At 27.9% G+C, this 22893-nt stretch overlaps 1 protein-coding gene across 6 annotated transcripts in view; it reads right to left on the bottom strand.

The window, feature by feature from the left end:
* Positions 1–1051: 1051 nt before the first annotated feature.
* Positions 1052–22893, bottom strand: part of LOC122272689 (uncharacterized) — a 32225-nt gene continuing 10383 nt past the window's right edge. For 2 of the 6 annotated variants that reach the window (XM_087158104.1, XM_087158099.1), the window contains exons 4-5: positions 20730–20816; positions 13432–18493 (exon numbers count right to left, since the gene is read on the bottom strand). The gene's annotated coding sequence lies outside the window, so the exon portion shown is untranslated. Of the gene's footprint in view, positions 1144–9996; positions 10116–13431; positions 18494–20446; positions 20648–20729; positions 20817–22316; positions 22340–22893 lie in introns of those variants that run through there. The other 4 variants (XM_087158101.1, XM_087158100.1, XM_087158102.1 and 1 more) reach the window with 4 other exon arrangements.

Consider the following 22893-nt stretch of genomic DNA (forward strand, 5'->3'; position numbering starts at 1 on the left):
AAACAACCTCTATATAATGCAAAAATTAGCAATTTCAGTTTTAGTTATTTGTCTATATTTTTTAACTATATAGTAAACTCCTGATAATTCGTGGAGTCAAGTGGCCCACGAAGTGTGAATTCGGTCATAATCCACATAGCACTTAAAAATAACACACATAAATTTTTTTTAAACATAAATGCAACATTTTTGAAGGTTCACTTATTGTAGGCACAAAATATACGAAAATTTTCAGAAAATAAAATTAAGTGTTATTTACATATTTTCTTTGCGATGTTATCTATTTTCTTTAGAATAGTAAATAACTTTTCAATAAAATATCATTTTAATTATTTTCTATGTTATTTTAATAAATTATTTATTTATAAGAAAAAATTTAATGATCTTTGTGTGTTTTTAAAGCACTTAAGTGAGGAAACAGTAATTACATTTTCTCAAGCAAAGGCAATTTGAAACTGTAACTAAACTTTTGTTTTAAAAGTTTCTTCATTGCTAGTCATTGATTTGTAAGCTTCAATCTATTATCAACATTAAGTTCATTATGAGATGAATTCCTAATTGTCTGAGAATAATTTTTTCATATAAGGCACTTGGGTGTAATGAAATGTAAAGAGAGAACCCAAATTAAATTGCAAAACATGAAAACATTTACAGAAGTAAATTAGCAGAAAATTGTGAGCATGTGCTTTAATGAAGAATTCTACATAGTCATTTGTAAAAATTGTTTTGTACCAGATTACAGAGAATCTTGTGCATGATATTAAATGGAGCATATACTGGGCTGAATAAAGTTCAACAACAAGTGTCACACTACATGGAATATACTATATAAAGTTTTTGTATGTAATAATAATAAAATTTTACAAAAGTAATTGAATGAATTTTTAAAAAATATTTTTTGAAGCGTACTTAATAAAGAGGTTACTCAAGATAATCTGCACATCACCTAGATTATCTATGGAGCAATTGATTTCTAAAGTATATGTGTTACAGAAATTTACAAATTTCATACTATTTAGAACTTACTGCAGAGGCATTCAAAGCATTTTTCATTCTCTCCCAGGTTGCTTCATGATTACTCAAGTTGATCAAGGTTTTCCAGCAGTTGAATTATTGCAAGAAGCAACAGAGTGAAGATGAGTCCTACAAGGATTTTAATATTATGATAAAAAGATTGATAAGTATAATAGATTTAAAGAACTCAAAATAAATTAAAATAATGAAAATAATGCACAAGTTTCAAAGCTACAACAAAGCATTCATAATTAGACAGATTTGAATATTTCACATTATTTCTAACGTATGTTTCATGTAATGTTTTCTGCATTAAAGATGTTTTAATGTAAATGTATACAATTGTGAACTCCCAATGAAAGTTATATAATTTGCAATATGTATTTTCGATTTTTTTATGTTTTACTTAGTTATATCATTACCGTATTTTACTTAGTTATATCATTTACTAGCATGATTCACTGCAAGTTTACAAGGCTAATGGAAAGTTTTACAGGGAAATAAACATGATATTAAATAAATAAACATTCAAACAAATGTAATACAATTAAAAAATATCATTCAGCTTCTTGTTTGCAATGTTCCCACCCATCTCTTAAAAGTATTAAAAAAAAAAAAAAAAAAACAATTTCAAATGTTTTACATTTAAAATTTAATACAATTATACTTAATTAATCACAGATTTACATTTCTTTCAATAAGAGTTTAAAAATCTACCAGTTATTTAAAATTTGACTAAAATTTACTGTAAATATAGTAAAAGAGAAACTTTTGAAAAATGTGTAACTTTAAAGCTGTATAGAAAAAATATATATATATTTTCATATATTGGAGTGTTGTCAATAAAAAAAACAACCCAGTAAAGTTTTTATATAAAGAATCTTGTAAAAATTACTTATATAAAAAACTACGGTTCTATAATCATCGAAATACTACATAATTTTTTAAAAACCATATTAAGATGAATATATTAACTTTTAAATTACGAAATAGCATAATAAGAAACATCAAATTAATAATCACTTCAAAATTAAAGAATAAATAAAAGTCTTCAAAATACACATCAGCAATTCCAGCTTCTAAGTTAACTCTTGTTAAATTATTTTAGAAACAAATTGGAAAAAACATTGCATTTGTTTGAAATATTTATTATTAACAAATTGTTGCAAAATAATGGAAGTGAACAAGATTTAAATAAATAAGTTTACTTACAATATAAAATAAAAACTTTCAGCAACATCTAAAGAATAAATTAATTCCCAAAATAAAATTAAAAGCTTTTATCTACTCAAACTGTAAGAAATTTTTTAAAAAAATTCTAAGTAATAAACGAAAACAAAAAAAAAGTAATGCAACCAGCAGCATTGAATTATTAATCCAATGTATTAATACACACACACAAAAAAGTAAATAAATACTTAAAAAATAAAACAGCCAAAATCTAAAAATATTTAAATAATTAGACCAAAAAAATAATAATAATAACATCAAATAATAAAAACACTTCTTGAATTTGCAAAAAACTATGTGATGGTTCAAGAATATCTTTTTAAGAAAAACTAAAAATCAAAGTTTTGAGTTTGCAGGCAATCTTTAGACACATAATCAATTCATAAAATACTGATTAATCTAATTCTATTCAAAGAGGGTTAAACATTTTAGGGACAGTTAGCAATTTCAATTGGGATTTTTGGTATTACCCTAAAAGAGTAGGCTTACACCTAAATACTGTTGTTCAGTTATCAAAGCATGCAAAAAAGTTGGTTTCTAACAAGGGAAGAAAGCATCTTGAAAACTCCAATTAAAACAAAGTTAAGCTTTAAACTCCAATCAAAACAAAGTTAAGCTTAAATTAAAGAGCATGTAGCTAAGATAGGGCACAAATTATACAAGCGATTAAATTTCAGAATAGATGGCGCTATTGGTCGAAAATGACATCACAATTTGTGAGAAAGGAGATGGTATGTATTGGTTGATGTGATTTTGAAAAAGTGCTGAAAATTTTTCCTCAAAACAAGTTATTTCTATGATTTTCTTTATTTTCATTTAATCATTTTGTCAGGGTCACGTGATGTAATAACACGCATTTTCTGATGTTGCGAGCTAAAAGCTTGATATTATAGATATGATTTTTTTTTTTTGTTTTGGTTTTTTGGACGATGGATGAAAAAGAATAATAAAATGGTGAATTAGTTTTTTGTAGAATTTTGCGTTATTTCTTTTGTAAAGGGTTACGACTGACAAATGTGCGGGGAAACCCCAATGGATTTCGAAATAAAAGATTGGTAGTTGTTTGTTCTATGAATTTCAAGTTGTTTGATGGAAGATAGTGAGTTATTTAGATTGTCTTGAAATTGGTTTAGGAAGTGGCATTTTTTTTTGTAAGAAGGTGCAGTTTAGAAAGTAGTAGGTGAAAAATGGCATTTTTAGGAAGAGCTTTAAAAGTAGATTTGAAGTGTTTGGCGGAAGAGTTAGGAGAAACGGCAACGGAAGACATGAGAGTTACCGAATTAAAGAAGATTATATTGGCAAGTACGGAGTACGAAGAGGAGTTTGTGAAGGAATTATTAAAAAGAATAGTTAGTGGAAGAGAAGAAATAAAGCGCCAACAAAAAGAAGATGAAATTAGGCGACAAGAATATGAAATTAAGCAACAGGAAAGGGAAGACGAATTAAAGCGGCGAGAACAGGAAAGGGAAGATGAATTAAAGAGGCGAGAACAGGAAAGGGAAGGTGAATTAAAGCGGCGAGAACAGGAAAGGGAAGATGAATTAAAGCGGCAAGAAAAGGAATATGAATTGGAGAGGTTGAAGATAGAAGCTTCATTGGTACATACAGGTACTATAGGAGAGACGAGCAGCTCTCGAAATGAAGAAACAAGAGAACATGTACCTGGTGGATTGCAAAAATTAATGCGTACTTTTGATCCAAAAGAAGGTGATATAAGTTTTTATCTAATATTGTTTGAAAGACAAGCACGAAGAGTCCATATAAAAGAAGAAGATTGGGTAACGCATCTTGTTGGATTATTGCCTCTAGAAATGGCGAATTTAATTGCAAGGGAGCCTGAAGAAAAAGCAAATGATTATAAACATGTAAAATGTATGTTATTGAAAAGGTTTAAATTGAGCCCAGAAGCATTTAAAATAAAGTTTAAGAGACATTGTAAAGCGGCTGAGAGCACTTGGCGAGATTTTGGATTTGAATTGGCGAACTATTTTAACGAATGGGTTTCGGGACTAAAAATTAATGATTTCGACAGCCTGAAACAACTTGTCATTGTCGAACAGATAAAAGAACGAGTACCTGGAGACATACAAAATCATTTTATTGATGAGTGGAGTAGAATTTGCTCAGTTGACACACTTGCTGAGAAGTTAGATGAGTACGAGAATGCAAGGAAATATAACCAAACTACTAAATTCATTGCTTCTCAACCATATAGGAACTTATACCGGGAAAAACCAAACATGGTTAGTAGAAGATATCATACATTTGGTGAAGGATATAAACATGAGCATAACAACCATGGCAGAATTGATAAGCGGAGTTCTTCCCAAAATCCAGTCACATGTTTTAATTGTGGACGAGTAGGACACTTGGCACGATTTTGTCGAGATAATAAAGAGAGGAGAAGAAACATTGAAGGCAAAGTGGCCGAGGTTCAAGTATCGGAAGGGCAAGTATCCGAAGTTAAGGTACTCAGAAATGGAAATATCGAAAGCAAAGTAGTCACTGCAAGATTTAACGGTGAAGTCATGATAGGAAACAAAAAATGTAAAGGCGTTCAACCAAAAATAGCTGCCCTTAAGAAAGTTAGAATTTCATATAATGGAAATGAATACGAAGCTGTAGTAGATTCTGGTGCACAAATAAGTGTATTTAAAAACGATATAGTGGGTAAGGAAGTGGATTACAAAGGACATATAATACTACAACCTGCGTTTGGCGAAAGTCTAAAAGCTGAATTAAAAGAAGTGGAAATCGCTTTGGTAACGGAAGGATATATTACGCCTATAATTAAAACGATGATAGCAGCCGTCAATGGGTTAAATGCTGACATTTTGTTGGATGCTGAAACTTATGAGGCATTATTAGAACAAAAAAGAGTATACAATCCCAGTTTTACTGCTGCTATGAAGCTAAGATCAGATTCCCGAAAGGAGCAGTTATATATGAGTGCAAGTGACGGAGAAGAGCAGCAGGAGCCAACAGTAGGTGAATGCGGTGATAAAAAGAATGGAAATGAAACCGAACGATTCAAGATACAACAACAAAGTTGCGATACTCTCCAAGAAGCATGGAAATTGGGGAAGCAAAATAAAGGAGGGTATGTGATACAAAATAATATACTATGCCATGAAGAGCTGTTGGACGGGAATAGAATACAACAATTAGTAATTCCCGAAATTAGAAAAGGTAAAATACTAGAAATTGCCCACGAGTCAGTATTCGGAGCACATCTAGGAGCTCGTAAAACAATTCAAAGAATTAAATTTTCCTTTTATTGGCCAGGGATGGTCAAGGAAATTAAAGCTTATTGTAGCTCATGTCATGGGTGCCAAGGTAGAAGAGTTGTTCGTTCAGTAGACAAAATTCCGATAACACCTGTGTCACGTCCTGAACTTCCATTCCAAGTGGTGAACGTAGATCTAATTGGTCCTCTAGATCCAGTATCAGCACAAGGACATAAATATATCCTTTGTTTGATGGACCAACATTCAAGATGGCCTGAAGCAGTCCCGCTCAAATCGTTAACGGCAAGGAATACATGTGAAGCACTGCTCGAAATATTCTGTAGGACAGGAATTCCAGAAGTAATCGTGGTGGATAATGCGACAAATTTTACGGCAAGTTTAACGCAAGAGTTTTTGAAGGTTTTAGGAGCTTGTCCGCGATTTTCAACGCCATACCATCCGGAAGGGAACGGATTGATTGAAAGATGGAACCAAACTTTCAAAAATATGCTACATCACATTATTAGAGAAGTAGGAAGAAATTGGCATCGACACATACCATTTGTACTATGGGCTTATCGAGAAGTTCCAAATGCAACTACAGGAGTACCACCTTTTCTGCTAATGTACGGGAGAGAACCGAAAGGCCCGTTATCTATATTGAAGTCAATTTGGGCCGGAGATATGTTTTTACCTTTGAATATGAAAGGATCAGCGGAGGAATATTTAAAAGAGTTAAAAGGAAAATTAGAAATAGCAACCGAAAAGGCAAGGTTAACAAGTGATGTGCAACAAAGTAATTATGCCAAATATTACAATAGAAGGAAAAAATACCGGGAATTTGCGCCAGGAGATCAAGTACTTGTGCTAATGCATGATTCATCCAATTCATTATATGCCAGATGGATAGGTCCAGTAAAGGTAATTAGAAGAGTGAAACCGAATTCGTATTATTTGCAAATGCCTGAAGGAAATTTAAGATTATTGCATGTTAACAAAATGAGAGAATACAAAGCGAGAATTCAAACAGTTGGAGTTGTCTATGATATTGATGATGAATTTGGTGAAATATACGAAACACCAACTCTTCCTACAGATGTGGAAAGCTATGAAGCATTGAAAGGATTAAATTTGGATTACTTACCCAAAATGCAACAAAATCAATTGAAAGATCTTTTACATAGACGCAAAACGTTGTTTTCGGGGAAGATAAGGATAGCTAAAGTTGGGAAACATGCGATAAAGCTGAAAGCTGAGGAGGATACGATGAAACCAAAAACGTATAAGATACCAGAAAACTTAAAGGGGAAAGTGGATGCACAGATCAATGAATTGCTAGCGTTAGGACTGATTGAACCGGTGGTAAGTGAGATAGCACACCCGGTAGTATGTGTTCATAAGAAAGACGGAACAATCAGGTTATGCATTGATTTCAGAAGTTTGAATGCTCTTACCGTTCCGGATGCATATCCAATGCAAAATATGATGGAGTTGAATTTCTTAGTAGGAAAGAAGAAATTCATTACTGTGCTAGATATGTTGAAGGGATATTGGGCTATACCGATGGAGAACGGCAGCAAACACCTCACAGCATTCCGAACTCACCGAGGCCAGTACCAATGGAATGTATTACCCTTTGGATTAAGAAATGCTGCTGCAACCTACCAAAGAGCTATGTCTAAAGTGGTTCAGTCCATGTCTGATTTCACTTGTGCTTATATCGATGATTTAGCAGTATTTTCTGATACGTGGGAGGAACATTTGATTCATCTTGAAGAAGTTTTTAAGAGATTGGAATATTTTAATTTCTCCGTGAACTTGAGAAAGTGCGAATTTGCTAGACAAAAGGTTAAATACTTAGGACATATTATTGGTTCAGGTAAACATGCTCCTGACAAAGAACGAATAAGAGTAATGCAGAAATTAGAGGCACCCAAAACCAAAAAACAACTGAGAAGTGCTTTGGGATTATGCAACTTTTACAGGCAGTATATTCCAAACTTCGCAAAGATTGCTCTTCCACTAACAGAGCTTACTAAAAAGAAAGTTCCTAATGAGATTCCTTGGAGCGAAGAAGCTGAGAAGGCATTCAAGGAATTGAAGACGTCGCTATGTAAGATCGCAGAGTTACAAGTCCCAGACATAGAGAAACCATACTACTTGCATACGGATGCATCTCAAAATGCGGTCGGATGTTGTTTAGGTCAGTTAGATGAAGAAGGAAATATTCGTCCCATAGCTTTCGGTAGCCAGAAGCTGAATTCAACTCAACAGAAATGGTCTACAATTGAAAGGGAAGCTTATGCTATTATTTGGGCTTTGCAGAGATTTGAAACCTTACTCTGTGGTGCTAAGATTATTTTATTAACTGATCATAATCCCCTAGTATTTCTGACGAGTGCGACACCCCAAAGCCCGAGGTTGCAGAGATGGGCGTTAGTCATTCAACGCCATGATATTGAGGCAAGTCACATCAAAGGATCGAAACTTAGTAATGCAGATGCATTGTCCAGACTGTAAATATAAACTAAAATAAGACTCTGAACATTTTTTTCCTATTATTATTATTAGGTGATTAAAGTAAATACCTAGTGTTAAGTTAAACCTAAGATTCAGTGAATATTTGGGGGAATGTGAAACATAGTTTGTTTATGTGTAAAGTGTGACCCTTAAATTATTTGCCATATTCGATCTTTGGATCTAATATGACTCTGGGGGGAAGGTGTCAGGGTCACGTGATGTAATAACACGCATTTTCTGATGTTGCGAGCTAAAAGCTTGATATTATAGATATGATTTTTTTTTTTTTGTTTTGGTTTTTTGGACGATGGATGAAAAAGAATAATAAAATGGTGAATTAGTTTTTTGTAGAATTTTGCGTTATTTCTTTTGTAAAGGGTTACGACTGACACATTTATAATTGATTTTACTTCAATTTCAAGATATAAAACTTCAATATTTTCAAAGGTGCTTTTAGTTTAATATTTTAAAAATAAGTTAATATTTAGTTCAGTTTAATATTTGTAGCGTGACCGTTAAGTTGCTCTTCTACCAGAGAGGTCCAGAGTTCAATTCAAATTTCCTCAACTAAAAAGATTGATAGCTATTTAATAAGTCTTAATTCATTTATAAATTATAATTTTCTTAATCAAAATTAATTCTTTTCAAAAATAAAAATTTTAAAATAAAAAATGAATAGATGTTTCATATTTGTTATTTTTTAATTGAAATATATGGATTATTCTTTAACTAATTATAAAAATTTTAATGTGAATTTTAAAATATTATGGTTATAAAATGGTTTCAGCATTTCTTAATTGAATTTTGCAATTTAAATTTTTTTTAAAAAAAACTTACATTTTAAATTACAAGATTCAGATATCGCAACGCTCGAGTACGCCATCTGGGGAGAGACCGGTTTCATGCCCTTGGCCCTTCTCTCTTCCCTTTCCTCCTCTCTTCAGTTGTATAGGAATGAACAACGATATTTTCCCTTTTCTTAATATTTTTCCTTTTTATCAAATAAAGATATTTTTTAAAATTTCCCTTATGCTTTTCCTTAGAACTATGCTTAATGTAGTTTTCAGTTCCATATAGTTTTCCAACTTAAAAGATTTTAATCTATATGAAAATCAAGGGAGAAACTAACATACTTCCTTCCTCTATTACTCTCCACATGCTAATAGGGGAAGCACGCGAAGTGTTGCCATGGGTAGAGAGTTCTGCTCTACGCCACCTGCAGCCCATTTCGATCGCCAAATAACTACTGATTTTTTGTTTTGTTTTTAAAATAATTTATAAATTGTATAAAACATTAAATAGTTCTAAACATTTTTAGAAAAGAAAGTTAGAGATAATAAATATTATATCAAAATCCAAACTTTTCAGCAGAAAGGAAAAGTCTAAATGCTACACCATAAATGCAGGTAAGCTACAATGGGGAATATTTTATAGTTGGGGCTATTTCCTTGTAAAACATGCATTGTTGATATAACTTTTTACATTAGGCATTTTTGTGTGCCATAGCTGTAAAATAATTTTTGAATTATTTGCTTTAGACTTTTGATCTGACTTGAAAATAAGCGAAGCTGAATTTTCAATGAAGTATAAAATTTAAAATAGTACATATAATTAAAACAAAATGTGAAAAGAAGAAGAAAAAACATTTGGGAAGTTATACTAAGATGGAATTTTTAGTCAAGTCAAAATACATAAAAAAAAAATCTGAATAATTTATCCATTATGTTCAAATTGAGCAATCAATTGGAATTGAAGAAATTATAAAGCTAAAAAAGATTTATGAATGAACGATCAAACTCAATTATAAGTGAATTAAAGTTAAAGCAATAAGTCCAAACTTAACTGAATGCATCAATTCAATTCAATACATTTTGCAGTTACTGTTAATATTTAATAAGTTTACAGAAACCGAGAAAATACCAATCATGATAAACACATTAATGAAAAAAGTAACATTCAGTAAAAGTAAACATTTATTATTAAATCTATTTATTTTCCAGCTTACCTCTAACAGTAAAGGAAGAATCGTTTATCCTGCAACCTTTAGATTATATCCAAATTCAATAAAGACATCAATGTGGCCAGTGAGATTTTTTCATCATTAGCAGCACTTGGATTAGAGACCTGAAAGTCAAAAAATATTTAATTAAAAATATGACAAGAAATAAAACAAAGAGAACATGACTGACACAAATGCCAAAAAACCGATTTCTTAAATGCTGCAAAACACCAAATACACAAGTTTGATTTGAATTGATTACAGAAGCAAAACCTATAGATCAAATTTTTAAGAATATCTAAAATATTAAAAAATTTGCAATTTCAAAAAGAATTAATACAAATAAAAATAATAAATTAAATGTATAAGAAAATATGTTTTTTATCACTTATTTTTATGCAGATATTCAATAGAAATGAGGTTATGAAAAAAACTAGCTTAACTCTCTCGCTTAACTAATGAATGTTTCATAACAGAATTCACTGAAAATCTCAATTTTTAAAATTTACTCTCAATTTCAAAATTTACCCCTCTAAAATTCAATCCCACTCAATTTTCAAAAAAAAAAAATTAATTAATTAATTAATAAATAAATAAAAAACAATAATAATAATGATTTTAGGATTTTGCAATCACTTTGAAGGACCTACTCAATAACAGTTAGTATGCTAAAATATATGTCCACCAGATTTTATAATATTGGAGCATATATTAATTGTGTCAATTTTGCATTGTTTAATAGTTCAGGCAATTTTTAAATATGTGTTGCTCATATCTACCAATGCAAATGATTTGACAGTTGCACTGTGATTTAATTAACATAAAACCTCAAATTGACATTAGCATACATGCAAACCTTTAAAGACTAAAACTGGTAAGACTTTTCATTAAAAATTTATGAAGCATATAAGAATTTCAAAACTAATATTTCACACATATGTTTCAATTTTAAAAACACAACACCTCAGAATATCAGTAAAGTATTTTGGACTCAATAAAATCCTTCATAGTACAATATTTTGACAGATAACAAACTTGAGATTTACAAAACTATAGTTTCCTTAAAATAAATCATTAATTGCAAATTTTTTGATTATAATTCACTATGACTAGTTTTTTAAAATAAATTGCAATATGTTGCCCATAAATAAAATGACATGAAACATGAAGCAAGTCTTAAAGATGACGTAAATTATGTACAAGATATGACTTGCAAATTGAAATGCAACGTATGTTCAGTAAATCGAAGTATATATGAATAGCAAACAATAAAGTTTGAAAAATGCACAAAGTAACAAGTCATAAATAGCAATGAGTGATTAATAAATCACCAAAATGCAAACTTTGTCACATGATTCTTTGATTACTTCAATGCAAAACACAACACATTATTTGGTAATGATTTTTATGTAAAAAATGATGCATAATCTAATAATCATTAAATGCAAAAGGAGATTCATATATCACTTTGATAAAAATTGCAAACAGTAATTTTTAAATCCCATTAATGCTATTTGCAATAGGCAAATTTTAAATCCTTCAAACACGAATCTCAGTGTGTGATTCGTAAATCACTTGAATAAGAATCGTGATGCTTGATTCGGAAAACACTTAATAGCATGTAATACTCAGTATGATTCAGGAAGCATTTCAATGCAGACTCTGATGAGTTATTTACAAATCACCAAAATGAGGCACATCATTTGTAAATCACTTTCTTATTAAACACTATGCTTAATTCTTTATTCACAGAATATTTACCTATGAGGGATAAAAAAATAATGTATAAAACTGAATATAAAATGATAAAAAAGTGAAATGAAGCTAACGCAGTGACTACATTTAAATTTCGAAAAAACACCGCATACCGAGCGGCAACTATAAAGCTATGTACAGAAATGAAAATTGCTTGCTAAAAATTCTAGCTTACTAAATATCAAAGTGAAAAATAATCTAGCAAGAAAAAGCCAAAGGGAAAAATTATGCATTCCTTTTTGACCTTCAAGAATTTACTCATTGTAGCTTTTTAAAAATTATGTTGGTGCAAATTTTTTTACCATTTCATATTTGATAGCTATATAGATTAAATAAATCACAAATTATCAGATTTTCTGAATTGGAATAAAACTTCAATTTTCACACGTTAGCAAATAAAATAAAAAGTTTCAAAAACCACACATTTTAAAATTAGTGCATGCTATGCATGGTTAAAACAGGTCTATTATTAGACATGGTTTCGCTAATTACTTCCTTTACACTTTTCCCACACCCTACTTGTATTTTGATATCCAATCACAGGAGAGGGGTAAATAAGGATAAGGGTCTTTTCCAAAATTTAAATCAGACTCTCATTTAACTGACCTAGAACTATTTTTATAGTAAAAAAAAAATGGCAAAGGAAAGAGGAGTATTTTTTTAAATTTCATATGAACTTGATATAAAATTTGATTTATATAAAATTAATATCTTTTATTAGAATTTTATTCTTAAATTAAATTAGTACAGTAAAAATCAAAGTGAAAACCAGGGGCTGATGCAACATCTTGACACATGGAAAAAGGTTTGCAATTTACTTAATTATGCTGATAAGGTGTTCAAAATTGTCCAAAATATTCTTATATAATATTTGAAAGGCCTCTAGTTTAAAGCAATCATAATGTGATAATAGTAAGGAAAAGCATTAACTGATTTGACCAAACAATGTAAAAGGACAAATAAAATGGAAATAAACAAGGTTTAGCACTTAGAACACTATTAGAAACTACATAATTTGGAAATGAAGACAATATAACTCTATAATATATAATATTACATTATAATAAATAGGTAATTATAAAATTTTTTATTTTAAATTGATACAACAACAGGAAACTTTTAAAAATATTAATGACATAACATAACTAATAATTCAAAGATACAAAAAAGTTGAAAGAGCTTCAGAATTTTCTTTCAGATACAGTAAACTAAAAGTGCAACATTCTTTGTATCATTGATCGGAAAAGGCAAAATCTTATCATCATTAAATATAATTTTTCAAGGCCATTGAAAAACATTCTAAAATGGCAACGTTTAGTTATAAGAAATTCAATAACAGTATATTTTAATACAGTGTTCTGCTTAACTGTTTTTTGAAGGGCGAACCGCCCTGCCCCCCCCCCCACCCCGATCCCAATCAATGGACACTCTTTGCTCTTTTTATAAAAATAAGACACCCTTCATTAGAAACTATGTCTTTTTATTCAGATTCTATTTTGAAAAAAATTAATTCATTGTTTAACTAATAATTATATTGGTAAAATTATGTGCTTATAGGTAAAATTCAGATTACTTATACAAACATTTACTTTGCTTGGATTATTCTCAACTAGTCAAATTTCTAATAAGTATGTTTTTTGGGGCAGGTGGAAGGGGGATATTAATTTTGATTAGTGATTTAAATTCTTTTTTTTTTTAAATGCACCTTTAAAAGTTTATTTTCTTATAATTTTCAGTTAAAATTATTGAGAAAACCTTTCTAGTTGTTTATCAATTAATCTTTTTTTGTTAGTTCTTTTATTGAAAAAAAACATGCACAGAGATTGCCATTTAGCATGCCTTTAATTTTTTTCATAAACTACAATTTTTCTCATATTTTGATAACAAAAAAGAATTACTTCTTGAAATATACTCATAAGATAGTATGAGATGGTAATTTAATAAATTGTCTAGGATAAAATTCAGTTATACATAATAATACACATTTTAACATTTTTGATGTGAGAACCTTTTGAAAGCTGATAAAGCTTTTTTCAGAGAGGAAATACCCTGCTCTTATTTTATTCATGAGAAAAACTCCGTAATACAATATATTTCTTATTTATATAGACATAAGTTTGAAGAGTTTTATTTTTAAAAAAAATAAGGATACGATATATTTCTTATTTCTATAGACATGAGTTTGAAGAGCTTTTTTTAAGATCTCATTTGTTTTAAATTCATATTAATAAACAAAATTCATAGGAATAAGTCACTAAATAAATTAAAGTAAACTAACTAAAATGAGTTTTATTTGTTATCAAATAAAAAATTTATTTCAATTAAGAAAGATTTAGTTGAGAAGAATAAAAAGAAATATATAAAAATATAGAAGACAAAAAGTTTTTATTCAGAAACTTTATAAAATTCTATAATAGCTATATAACATTTTGTACATCATTATAATGATTTTTTCAATTTTGTATTTGTGTATATTGCTAGATTAAAAATAATGAATCAGAATAAGCACAGATATTTCAAGACCCAAACCTGCTTCAATATCATTAAAAAGAATTATTATTAGACCATGCTAGTTTAATAATAATTCTTTTTAAAGAATCATTGAGAATTTTAGAATCATTAAAGTATTTTTAAAATCTAATGGATTTAATCTATATTCTACCAAAACATGTATTCCAAATTTCTATTTCGCAGTTTACCTTCATTTGATTAAGCAAAGAGAAAATAACATGGGTGAAGCTAATAAAAAGTTTTTACTTTAAAAATCTGACACATAAACCTTGCTATAATTTTCTATTTTTAAATTTTTAAGATAAATTTGTGATTGTTTTCATTAAACTAAAGAATATTTAGGTGATTGATTGCAAATTGCATAATTCCTTTTGATGCCCAAGAGCTTAACCTTTGTTTTTGAGTTTTTCCTCTAAAAAAATTCCTCTGCTTAGTATGATTTTTTAAGACAAATTTGTTGGATGAAAAATTTAAAAAAAAAAAAAAAAAAAATTGCAAAATAATAAGGTATAAAACTTGTGAATTTTCAGTGTTTTATGCAAACTTTATTATAATTATTTATTTTTATTAACGAAAAAAAAAATTCAAACTTTAAATAGTTTTAAAAAAAATATGTACCATCATTGATAATGAAGATAAATAAGCAAATTTTAAAAGACTACAAAAATATCAGTAGTTAAAGGAAGTTTAGCAAATTTATAGTTATTATTTTATATTTATTAAGAGTTCTTCTATCCTGATTTAGCCCAACACTGTATGGGTATAGAGGTGAGTCGGATAAATACCCAATGAGTATGGTATTTATATATAGCTATTTACCCCCGCCTTGGGTTAATACCCTAAATCAGGGTTTTCATAACTTTTTATTATTATCTAACTAACTTTTATCAAACCATCAATTGTCTTGCTTATAGTTTTGGAAATAAAAAAATTTTCAATTTTTAAAAAATGAACATTAATACTTAAACTGTATCGATAATAGGAAAAATATTTTTAAAAAAAACTTCAGACACTCAGTAGAGGAGCTACATTGTCACAATAGAGAGTATCATAAAAAGGTTTAGTTGTGTAGCACCACAAAGTAAATTTTATGATAAGTGATTTACGCGAAGGTTAAGCCCCTTTCAAGAAAAAATCACTTTTTTCCCAAGACAATGGTATTAACTAGATAAAATAAATTTATAAAAATAAAGGATGAGTTTAAAATTTCCTAAATATGTTCATTTCTATTAATTCTATAAATTTAATATTTATATTAATTGACTAAACTAAAACTGGAAATTTCCCTTGTAAATTTTTATAAAAAATAACTATATAACTAATTTATTTAAAATAAACATATAAATATATATTTTTTATTTTAAATTTAAAATTATTTGATATTTTGTTTAAAAAGTTTTTTTCTGCATCCTATTAGAAAAAATAAAAATGATTTTTTTAAAAATTCCTTGATATTTTAGTCAAATTAAAAAAAATCATTTTCACAGAAAAATATTAAAATATACAATTTAGTTTTTAAATTAACAAATTATTTTGTTAATTATGAGCAAAACACAACTTAACCTTTAGAATACAAAATAATTTAGGGGATTAAACAAGAGATAGCTGTTGTTTAAAAATAATAAAATTTGACTGAGATAAATTTATTAAGAACTTGTATTTTCCTTTCAGTTTCATATGAAAGATTGATTATTAATATTCTGCTCTGAATTTTTAATTAAATATTAGTTTAAATCAAACTCTTTTGTGATTTGTAATAAAAATACACATTGTAATGGACAATATAAAAAATTTAATGAGTTTTTAAATATAAGTTTTCACTGTTTGTTTATAGAAATATGTAAGCAGGGATACCCTGGAAGATGCACTTTTTAGGGGGTGTCATGTGATATGTATATATTTATATATCAATATGTGAATATATGCAGTGTTTTCCTTAAGTGATTTTAGAAGGGCAACCTGCCCTGTCTACCTTTTGATCCTTATAAATGCACCCTCTTTTCCCTTTCTGTAAAAATAGCCACCATCCCTTAAAAACACTGCCTTTTTACTCATATTCCATTTTTAAGAAAATTCAATGAAAATTATACAATGGTAAAATTATCCGTGTTTATAGATTTAATATTGATAACTATTATAAATATTTACATTGTTAAGATTATTTTCACATGGTAAAATTTGTATAAGTGTCTCTTTTTCTGAAAGGGGTATATCAATGAAATTTTAAGGTTATTTTTTAAATAAATACTTTACTTTAAAAAAACGGACTGTTAAATGCTTAGTTTTTAAAAAAATTTCTGTTCAAATTATAGAAAAAAGCTTGCAAGTTCTTTATTCAAAAACAGTCTTTTTATTTAACTTTTTTAAAAAGAAAAAGAAATATGTATGCGGAGAGACTGTATTTTAATTATTTTTCATAAACTACATTTTTTTTCTTATTTAGATGAGAAAGAATTACTTTTTGAAATATACACATAAAATAGTATAAGAGAGTAATTTAAAAGGAACAAAAATAAAAAAACATTTTCAGAGAAAAAACAATGTGAAAAGGGTAAACAATAAATTAAATTTTTTTTACAAATCAACATACATTTATAAGTTTTTCCCTTTAAACCAAAGGGAAATTAATACCAATTTTTATATATTTTTTTTATTTATTCCAACAAAAAGTAATCAAGATGGAGGGCACACTAGGATAGGTCCCAGTATCCCACTTCATCCCTGTATGTAAAGAAGATAAACTTTTCGAATTCTTAATCTATCAGATATTATTTAAAAGTTATATCATTCAGGAATAAAATATATTTTCAAATAAAATTTGGTTCAGATAAATTATATATGGATATGTGTGCTTTTGCTATCAATCTCACTTGCTATATCCTAATCAGATTTAAAATCATGCCTTATTAAATAATTAATCATTTAATGTATTTAAAATATCGATTTCCAAATTAATTACATACATTTAAATAACAAAAGAAAATAACAATAAATTTTCATTGCTAGAAGTATAAATAAATTTCAGTTCTCAAAAACATTAGGTATAGTAAAACCTATATATTTTATTTATTTATAATATTTCATGTAATAAATAATACATGCAAATCTTGGTTTAGGAGTTAAGCAGTTAATTAAACATCTTTCAAACGCAGAAAAAAAAGTAGTTCTTAAGAAGAGGTTTTTTTAAAAAAGGGAAGAAGTGTAACAAACTAATTAACTTGACACGCATGCTAGCATTAGCATATATTTTCACTCTATTGAAAATCTGTTTAATATTAAGCTCTATACTTTTTAATCAAACACTAATAATTACATAAAAACTAAAAAATTTACTACCAATTTAAATTAACACATTAAGCATTATTGTTCAGATATCATCACAGCACAACTAAATATGGAGCCGAGAAGGAATGAATACTATTCATAAGTAGCAAAAGTTTTGTATGATAAATTTTCTAAAATAAATACTTAATATCCGAAAAATATTTTACATTTTAAAAATATATATCTGAGATCAGAAACCAAAAATAATAGGAATTATGAATCAAAATGTAAACTTCAGAAAGATTAAACCATAGCCACACTCAAATAAAAACTTAAGTTCAATGAATACCTATATACATATAATGTATAATTACATATGTTGCAATATAAAATTTTCATTTAAATGAGTTATAACATTAAGAAGAAAATAATTAAATGCTACAGAAATTTTAAAAAAACAAACACTGGCGAATAATTTCATTATTGACCATTCATTTAAAAAATTGCAATAATTTTGAAATTCCAATTTTCTTTTTTTCAAACTTTTTTATTCTTTGCGCCTTGAGAGTATTGGACAAAATTAATAGTCACCCCTGATCACAAGGCAACTAAATATGATGAGTGGTGATTAAAATATGGCCTGCAGTAGCCACATGATCATCACTTTTTTTGTAGAAAATATATTCAGTGCATTTTCTTATTGTTTGTTAGCCTTTTTTCATAAGTATGAAATTAATATGAATATTTTATAATATTCTGAAAATAACCAAATTTCCCGATAGTTTCTTCATTTTACAAATGAACCTTGTAGAGACATGATGGCTCAGGGGATAGAGCGTTCGCCTTCCAATGTGGTGAACTGGGTTCGAATCACACCGATGGCTGGTCAATACGAATCCGGATCCCGCTTGCACAGAGCTGACATCCTCAGTAGACGGATCATGTGTAGGATTATTAATTATTACAAAATATTCTAAAAAATAATTTAAACAAATAAAATATTTTAGAAAATCAACTCAGTAGTTTTTCAAATAAATGATTTCAAACTTGGTCATTTTACACCTGATTTTATTTAGAGATGAGATCAGCTGATATTTCTTAAACAATCATTATACTTTTTCTGAAGGGGTTTTATAGTTATTATAAGCTATTTGGAAATTGAACATTGCTCATGGAAAAAAAATTCACGAAGGAAAATATTTCATTTCAACACCTATGCAATTAGCCACCGAAGCATGCAATATCTAAAGTTGTCCTATCACATGTTGTTTTTGCTAGCTAAAAATCAGTTTTTGGTTTTGTTATTCAATGAACACGTTTTGTTCATTGTGTGATCATTTTTTGTTCATTCAAGTGAGGAAGATGTTCTACACAAACATAACCAAATGTGAAATGCTCAGACTGCATGCTACAATAAGGAATGATTACAAAACTATTTGTTTTAAATACTAAATTTTAACATTATACTTTTTAGTGAAAAATAATTTAAATCTGCTAAATTTATTCCTACTAGTAAGATATTAATTAATTTATTAAATTAATGACTATCTAGTTAAATCAAGTGGGAAAAATGATATAACACACAAATTATAATAAATTAAAAGTTCAACCAAAACTGCTTTGTTCTTAAAATCTAGATATTGTTAATTATTTTAATGTAAAATGGCTTTAATATTGCTTAAACCCACAAATTAAAAAATTACCAGCTTGAATATTTTTAGACATAACAACAAAATTGTTCATTGTGGGAGTTAAACAAAAATGTAAAATTTCTACAAATTAGTCCAATTAACACTATTCTTTACAAGGTTTTTGTCAAACCATTTCACATTCAGATGTTAGAACTACACTTTCAGCAAATTCAAAACCCTTAAGTCAAAATTGAGTCAGAACACAAATGATCAAATATAGAAAATAATAGAAATAGTCATGTATTTTTAACAGAACTCAGAGGAACCAACTACACTCAATATTCATTAATGTGTAAGAAAAAAAGTTTACAGTTTTCTAATAAATATTTCAATGTATCCATTATGAAAGGTTTAAACTAGTGCAATGTCTGTAAGTGTGCAATCCAAATGAATAGTTATGTGGTATAGATCTGAGAAATATAACTTTTTCTAATTGAATGGGAAAGCCTTTATGAGTAAACAAGAATTCTCTATTTCTGGACAAAACCAAAGTATTTGTATTTGAAAAATATATACTAAAAAAGGGAAAAGTTTTATTATTAAAAGATAAATAAAAAATAATATTAATATATATTTTTTAATACTGTAATGATTACAGTAAAAATTCTTAATGCATAAGAATTTCATTAACATAAAATGCTTTTAATTTATTTATGTTTGCAGGATTAAATGTAAAAAATTTAAGGTTTTGGACAAAAAAGTATAAATAGTCTTACATGAATCTCTCTTCATTAATATAGTAATTTAAATTCATATTTCCAATATGAAGCACATAAAAGAGAACTTTACCTTTATAAAATTTCATTTACGAAAAATATTTAACTAGTAATTTACCAAATTCTACAAAGAGCTGCTTCTTCAATAGATTTAATGAAGTATCAACTTGCACAGATACTGGTGTATCAAAGGAAAGCTGGCACAAACATTCTTTACCTTTTTTTCCCCCTAGCATACATTGCTGAATTTTAGGAAACTTCATAGAATATACAAAAATCAGGAGAATTTTTAATGAATCAGGATAAATAAACAAAATCTGGCAAAGCTGATAACTACAAATTTATCTCTCGAAATAAAACTACATGCTGTTAAATAGCATTGCTATCAATCTAAGCAATGAAGAAACTACTTTTCTTAATCTTCTTACACATTCTTTTAAATAAAGCATCTGAATGGAACACAGTTTGCAAAACTATTCAAAAATGCCTCTATATATGCTTCAAAAAAATTTCTAATTATTTTCTTGTATTTTAGAACTTAGATGCAATTTTATACCAAGTTCTTGGGTGATTTTCGTTGCCAAAAACTCCCTTTTCGAAGCTTTTCCGTGCACCAGCAAGACTTTAGATGGCTCACAATGCTGAATTAGTTCTAATGATTCCTTTATCATCAGCATGTGCAGTGAACAACATATACTGCACAGACATTTTAACCTCTATCTATTTAAAATACTCATATCATGAACAGAACTTCAGATCATAAATTTATTAAAAGTAACAACTAAGTTAATAACTAACTTACAATCTGGCTTTCAAATTCAATTTTCTTGGTACCGCTAACGACTTTATGACCAATCGTTTCAGATACACAATAACCTGGCATAATTATCTATAAAAAAATATGATCAATTTTGACTTAAACAAATATTTTTAACATATACATAATTTCTAAAAAGTCACTTAAAATAAAGTAGCCCTTCACTTGGCCACAATTAGGTACAATGAAAAGGTTCATTGTATTAAAATGAATTTTTGCCAATTTATGCTCTTTGCAAGATTGATTTTCTTAAATTGTAAGAAATAAGAGTTGAGAAATCACTTACAAACTTAGTTATGGTTACAATTATTCTAAATTAAATTTAGGAATTCAAATGAAATATTGTAGGGGGACTACTGCCGAACTAGATTTGCTATCACTCTAAATATAAAAATTATAAAAATATAAAATCTAGCAGAAAATTTGGAGAAATACAGTACCCTTCCATATTATTAGGGACACCTAAAATTTCAAAAAAATTGTCATTTTTCAAAGTGTCATAACTTTTTCAAAAATGAATCAATTTTTATAAAAATTTCAGGACATCATGTTCAGGTCTTCTACTTTCACCTAAAAATTAGTAATTTAATTTATCTCAATTGTTTGCATAAATTTGCCCATTTGAACAAAGCAGGTTTTTTTTTAAAAAAAATGTCATGTCAGACAAGGTGCTTCTTTGTGACAAAATTGTTTACATAAAAATCATTATTTACGCATTAAAGTACAAGTCGTTACCTTTAAAACGCGCTAATGTAAATGACTTTACGATTTTTTTTGCCCGAGATATGAGATTTTGAATTCGAATTCACAACATTAAATAGTGAAAATGTTGACGTTTATAAATAAAACCAATTATTTATACTTTTGAGTATAAATATAAAAATTTTATTATATATGTAATTTATTATATAATATGAATAAACAATTCAAATTTATTATAAAATTTTGATATCGATTTCATTTAATTCAATTGAAATCTAATTTTCACCAAAAATACTGCCACAACTCACTTTTCATTATAAATGACAAGAAAGTTTCAAAATCGTATATCTCAGTCAAAATAAATCTTAAAATCATTTACATTAGCGTGTTTTAAAGGTAACGACTTGTACTTTAATGTGTAAGTAATGATTTTTATTAAAAAAATTTTGTCACAAAGTAGCAACTTGTCAGACTTGACAATTTTTTTAAAAAAAAAATTGCTTTGTTCAAATGGGCAAATTTTTGCAAACAATTGAGATAAATTAAATTAGTAATTTTTAGGTGAAAGTAGAAGACCTGAACAAGATATCCTGAAATTTTTATAAAAATTGATCCATTTTTGAAAAAGTTATGACACTTTGAAAAATGACAATTTTGTAGAAATTTTAAGTGTCCCTAATAATATGGAAGGGTACTGTAGGTAGCATTGAAAATGTAGGTTATAATGAGACTTATGACAGCAATAAAAAATATAAGTATGTTAGTTCCAGCTTGCTAATTATAATTATACTAAACAATTACACTCACTCTTATTGTAAACTATTCTTCAAAAATAGCAACATATGCTCCTTTCAAATGAAAAATTAATCAAAATTGGTTCTCAATCTCTATTGCTACAGATAAAAAAATAATGAACGAGGGTTACAGTTATGTGGGAGTTCTCTTATATTTTAAAATACAATGAGAATTCATAGATAATATATTAATTGCTGGAAAAATTATTCACTTTGATAATAAAAATTATTATAATTTTCACTTATAAAAAATAATGATAAAGGAAAAAACTCTAAAAAGTTATTCAAAAAAATTACTAAGGATAAATAAAAAAAAAACTGAAGGGCAGCTCTTTCTAAACTAACTACTTGTTTATAATTGAGAGATATTGAAGGAGAGGAGGTATTCATTAGGAATCCATCAATATTTTACAGTGTATTTTCAAACCTTCCTTTTTAAAAGAATAAACTATGAATTTCTAAAAGCTCTACTTTCTTTATCTTTCTGGTTAGTCAAATTTTGAGCAGCCAGGCTTTTACTGTATATCCATAGAATGAAATATGTGCAATGGAATTCAAAATTCATAAAAAAAAATTTTTTTTAATTTTGTAATATCACAAGTTAAATTATTTCCATGGCTACAAAGTATGGTTACAAAATTCAATTTAATTTT

Source organism: Parasteatoda tepidariorum, chromosome 2 (genome assembly GCF_982258835.1).
Source record: "Parasteatoda tepidariorum strain Cologne lab strain chromosome 2, Ptep-v5.0, whole genome shotgun sequence".
NCBI classification, from domain to species: Eukaryota; Metazoa; Arthropoda; class Arachnida; order Araneae; family Theridiidae; genus Parasteatoda; species Parasteatoda tepidariorum.